The sequence below is a fragment of the Pseudophryne corroboree genome, chromosome 11 (genome assembly GCF_028390025.1).
Source record: "Pseudophryne corroboree isolate aPseCor3 chromosome 11, aPseCor3.hap2, whole genome shotgun sequence".
In the NCBI taxonomy this organism is placed as follows: Eukaryota; Metazoa; Chordata; class Amphibia; order Anura; family Myobatrachidae; genus Pseudophryne; species Pseudophryne corroboree.
Genome location: NC_086454.1, coordinates 255,493,422 through 255,499,856, shown reverse-complemented (window position 1 = coordinate 255,499,856; position 6,435 = coordinate 255,493,422).

The window sequence follows — 6,435 nt, the reverse complement described above, 5'->3', positions numbered from 1 at the left end:
ATGACACTATGACGACGGTATAAAGAATGAAAAAAAAACCACGGTTAGGTGGTATATATTATAATAATAATACAATTATGGATGGACGGACTGCCTGCCGACTGCCGACACAGAGGTAGCCACAGCCGTGAACTACCGCACTGTACACTGGTTGATAAAGAGATAGTAGTATACTCGTAACAACTAGTATGACACTATGACGACGGTATAAAGAATGAAAAAAAAACCACGGTTAGGTGGTATATATTATAATAATAATACAATTATGGATGGACGGACTGCCTGCCGACTGCCGACACAGAGGTAGCCACAGCCGTGAACTACCGCACTGTACACTGGTTGATAAAGAGATAGTAGTATACTCGTAACAACTAGTATGACACTATGACGACGGTATAAAGAATGAAAAAAAAACCACGGTTAGGTGGTATATATTATAATAATAATACAATTATGGATGGACGGACTGCCTGCCGACTGCCGACACAGAGGTAGCCACAGCCGTGAACTACCGCACTGTACACTGGTTGATAAAGAGATAGTAGTATACTCGTAACAACTAGTATGACACTATGACGACGGTATAAAGAATGGAAAAAAAACCACGGTTAGGTGGTATATATTATAATAATAATACAATTATGGATGGACGGACTGCCTGCCGACTGCCGACACAGAGGTAGCCACAGCCGTGAACTACCGCACTGTACACTGGTTGATAAAGAGATAGTAGTATACTCGTAACAACTAGTATGACACTATGACGACGGTATAAAGAATGAAAAAAAAAACCACGGTTAGGTGGTATATATTATAATAATAATACAATTATGGATGGACGGACTGCCTGCCGACTGCCGACACAGAGGTAGCCACAGCCGTGAACTACCGCACTGTACACTGGTTGATAAAGAGATAGTAGTATACTCGTAACAACTAGTATGACACTATGACGGTATAAAGAAAGAAAAAAAAATACCACGGTTAGGTGGTATATATTGTAATACAATTATGGATGGACGGACTGCCTGCCGAGTTCCGACTGCCGACACAGAGGTAGCCACAGCCGTGAACTACCGCACTGTACTGTGTCTGCTGCTAATATAGACTGGTTGATAAAGAAATAGTATACAATACATACAACAATATACTACTATACTGGTGGTCAGGCACTGGTCACCACTAGTCACACTGGCAGTGGCACTCCTGCAGCAAAAGTGTGCACTGTTTAATTTTAAATTAATATAATATTATGTACTCCTGGGGGCTCCTGCTATAACAACCTGCAGTGCTCCCCAGTCTCCCCCACAATTATTATAAGCTTTGCCTTTTATACATTGATGTGCAGCACACTGGGCTGAGCTGAGTGCACACAGACTGAGTCACACTGTGTGACTGGCTGCTGCTGTGTATCGTTTTTTTTCAGGCAGAGAACGGATATAGCAGAGAACGGATATATATTAAAATAAATAAAAGTTAACTAACAACAACTGCACTGGTCACTGTGGTAAACTCTGTCTGACTCTGCACAATCTCTCTCTCTCTTCTAATCTAATTTCTAATGGAGAGGACGCCAGCCACGTCCTCTCCCTATCAATCTCAATGCACGTGTGAAAATGGCGGCGACGCGCGGCTCCTTATATAGAATCCGAGTCTCGCGAGAATCCGACAGCGTCATGATGACGTTCGGGCGCGCTCGGGTTAACCGAGCAAGGCGGGAGGATCCGAGTCTGCTCGGACCCGTGAAAAAAACATGAAGTTCGTGCGGGTTCGGTTTCAGAGAAACCGAACCCGCTCATCTCTAATATTTACCTGGAGTGCCTACTCATATTGTGGTCAGCAGTGGTATAACGGTTACAGTGTCCGCCTGCAATGTGTGCATCCCGTGTTTGAATCCTGTTGAAACGAGATTTTTTTTTTTTTGGTGGATTTATTTTTATATTTTTTTTTAAAAGAAATAAACTTGTTTGGTCTGTTTATTCTTTCCAGCTGAGCTCGTTGTAACAAAGCCTAACCCCAACCATGGTGCACCCGTTCACTATCAATATTGTCGTTACATTGGAGAAAATATCTTTTATTGTGAAGCATAAACAGCATGTACATTTCGGACATCATTTCCGGTTCATTTGCTTCAAATAACCCTAAATATGTAATGCACAATGCCACTGGATCTCTATGTCATTAATGTGACATCTTGGAAGGCTCCATTATGGTTTGTACACAGACACCGGACAAAATCCGTTAATAGTACAACACATCAAAACACATCATATATTTACCTGGAGTGCCAACTCATATCATGGTAAGCACTGGCATAATGGTTACAGTGTCCGCCTGCAATGCGTGCATCCCGTGTTCAAATCCTGTTGAAACTAGAATTATTATTTTTTTGGTGAATTTATTTTTATATATTTTTTTTAAAGAAATAAACTTGTTTGGTCTGTTTATTCTTTCCAGCTGAGCTTGTTGTAACAAAGCCTAACCCCAACCATGGTGCACCCGTTCACTATCAATATTGTCGTTACATTGGGGAAAATATCTTTTATTGTGAAGCATAAACAGCATGTACATTTCGGACATCATTTCCGGTTCATTTGCTTCAAATAGCCCTAAATGTGTAATGCACAATGCCACTGGATCTCTATGTCATTAATGTGACATCTTGGAAGGCTCCATTATGGTTTGTACACAGACACCGGACAAAATCCGTTAATAGTACAACACATCAAAACACATCATATATTTACCTGGAGTGCCAACTAATGACATGGTCAGCACTGGCATAATGGTTACAGTGTCCACCTGCGATGCGTGCATCCGTGTTCAAATCCTGTTGAGACCAGAATATATTTTTTTTGGTGAATTTATTTTTATATATGTTTTTTAAAGAAATAAACTTGTTTGGTCTGTTTATTCTTTCCAGCTGAGCTCGTTGTAACAAAGCCTAACCCCAACCACGGTGCACCCGTTTACTATCAATATTGTCGTTACATTGGGGAAAATATCTTTTATTGGTGAAGCATAAACAGCATGTACATTTCGGACATAATTTCCGGTTCATTTGCTTCAAATAGCCCTAAATATCTAATGCACAATGACACTGGATCTCTATGTCATTAATGTGACATCTTGGAAGGCTCCATTATGGTTTGTACAGAGACACCGGACAAAATCCGTTAATAGTACAACACATCAAAACACATCATACCTGGAGTGTCCACTCATAGCATGGTCAGCACTGGCATAATGGTTACAGTGTCTGCCTGCAGTGCGTGCATACAGTGTTTGAATCCTGTCGAGACCAATTTTATTTTTTTTGGTGGATTTATTTTAATAATTTTTTTTTAAAGAAATAAACTTGTTTGGTCTGTTTATTCTTTCCCACTGGGCTCCATTATGTTTTGTACACAGACACCGGATAAAATCCGTTATGGGTACAACACATTGCAGGCGGTGGGGAAGCAAATTCAGTTTGAACGCATTGTGGGCTACAATAGGTTTTGTACACAGCCAGCAGATTCAATCCACGGTTTGTGGACTGCATCCGGTGTCTTACATCAGGCAAAAATGGCAGAGAGACGCTTCGTTAGAGGGGAGCTTCTGATCCTGCTTAGGTGGCGGGACCGGCCATTTACTACTAACTTGGAGAAGCGGCGGGCTTACAATAATGCCCGCCTTGAGATCCGAGCAAAATATGGCCAGTCCCGCAGCCTCAGGTCACTCCAGAGGAAGTGGAGTGATCTGGTCACCAGGGAGCCCAGGAAACTGGAATTACTGCGGCTGTCCCTGAGGAGTAAGTACAGTCCAGTACTGCACATTATTACTACTGTATTTAAGTAATGTACATTTCTCTAATGTCCTAGAGGATGCTGGGGTCCATTTAGTACCATGGGGTAAAGACAGGTCTGTAGGAGCCATCGGCACTAAATGACTTTAAACGTGTGGGCTGGCCCCTCCCTCTATGCCCCTCCAGACGTCAGTTTAGAAATTGTGCCCGGAGGAATCCGTTTGGATGGGCGACCATGTTAAGGTCGACAGTCATTAGGTCGACCACTATTTGTCGACAGTGACATGGTCGACATGGACTCATGGTTGACACATGAAAATGGTCGACATGACAGGTCAGCATATGAAAAGGTGGACATGGCTTTTTTTTTTTAAATAGATTTTTAACTTTTTCATGCTTTACCATACACGTGGACTACGATTTGGAATTGTAACCTGTGCCGAGCACAGCGGTAGTGGAACGAGGCACCTTGCCCGCAGCATGGCGAGCGAAGCGAGCCATGCAAGGAGACGCGGTACACTAATTCGGGTTCCCCGTCACTTTACGAAGAAAACGACACCAAAAACAGTCCAAAAATCCATGTTGACCTTTTCATGTGTCGACCATCGCCATGTGTCGACCATGAGTGCATGTCGACCATGTCACTGTCGACCAATAGAGGTCGACCTAATGATTGTCGACCTTAACATGGTCGACCATTCATACCGGAACCATGCCCGGACGCCACACACCATACCGCAATGCTCGTTATACCCTATGCCACACACCGCAATGCCCCTTATACATTATGCCACACACTGCAATCCCCTGAAACATTATACCACATACCACAATGCCCATGATATAGGTGTGGATCATAGAATCGACAGTAACTAGGTCAACAATGTTTAGGTCGACCACTATTGGTCGACAGTACCTAGGTCGACAGGGTTGGAAGGTCGACATGAGTTTTGTTTTTTGTTTTTGGTATTGTTTTGTTCGGAAAGTGACGGGGAACCCCAATTAGTGCACCGTGTCCCCTCACAGTAGAGGGCTCAGACTCTACTGCGCATGCACAGATCTCCGGGAAAATGGCGCGGCGGCCATTTTCCCAGAGATTTCTCTACTGCGCATGCGCAGAACTTTGTGAAAATGAGTTTTAACAGCACCTGTGACGTCGGCGCGGGACTCCGGAGAGGTGAGTATTACCCAAATAGGTGCACTGTGTGTGGTGGGGGCCCCCTCTGCACACATTGCACCCATTATAGAAACACCAGTGCCTGTGACACATTATGACACACCGCAATGTCCGTGATACATTATCCCACACACCACAATGCCCATTAAACATTGAGTCCTAAAGTAAGGCTTCTAATTACTTTTACATTACTGTACCTGCTCATTGCCAGGGGTTTACTTGTACAGGGGATCCGGTCTTGGGGTCGACAATACTTAGGTCGAAAGTGTCTACGTGGACCACAATTGGTCGATAGTAAGTATGTCAACAGGGTGTCTAGGTCATCAGGGCCTCTTGGTAGACATGTACTATATCGACATGACAAAAGGTTGACATGCATTTTTCTAAAATGTTTTCATTTTTTGAACTTTTTCATATTTTACGATCCACATGGGTTACGAATGGGAATAGTGACCGGTATCCGATTATATGGTCAACCATCATTAGGTCAACATTCATTAGGTTGACCACTAATTGGGGTTCCCGGTCACTCTGTGAAAAAAACGATACCCAAAAATGTCAATAGTACCATGTCGACCTATTTTCATGACGACCTAGCACATGTCCACTTATAGACCATGTCCACCTATCAACACTGTCGACCAATAGTGGTCGACATAATGACTGTCAACCTTAGTGTGGTGCACCCAATGACCGTTACCCCGTGTACCTAAGCACCTCCTCAGCCATTATTTACTGTTACAGCATTCAGTATGTGCAGTAATGTACTGTATCTAAGGGCACTGTACATTCCTTTTTGTTCCCAGGGCGTCAGCAGCAGATAAGATGGCGAAGGGCCCAGCAGCAGATAAGGTGGCGAAGGGCCCGGCACCACTCTTTCACTGCCATACCGGGGACCAGCGCCACAAGCAGTAAGTCTTGTAATCTCTTTATTGTGCACTCTTTTTACCAGTGGTTCCCAAACGTTTTTGAGTCACGGCACCCCTAGGCCAAAAGTTTCTTATTGAGAAATTTAGAAACAAATAAATAAACAAAAGTAAAATGTGCTTGTACAGTACTGTATGTCATCCTTAGGTTCAATTACTGTATTTGGTGAGGGACAGGATTCACTTCTTATTGCCCAAATACTGTACTGTAATTTATGATTGGAAGACCCCAGCACTGATTTTGCCTATTACAGTGACAATAAATATTTGAATTGGTTCTTGATCACCCCTGCAAGCGTCTATTTTTATTTTTGCATAGGAGTCACTTTATAAGCGGGACATAAAGGGCACTCCTGGGGACCTTAAGGGCACTACTACTGGGGGCATTTCTTTTATGGGCTCTACTGTACATAAGGGGCACTAACAGTACAGTGGAAATAGCATAAGGGGCAATACCACTGTGGGCATTGTATAAGGGGCGGTACTGCTGTGGGCATTATGTGTATTAGGGGTGCTACTGCTGTGGGCATTGTATAAGGGGTGGA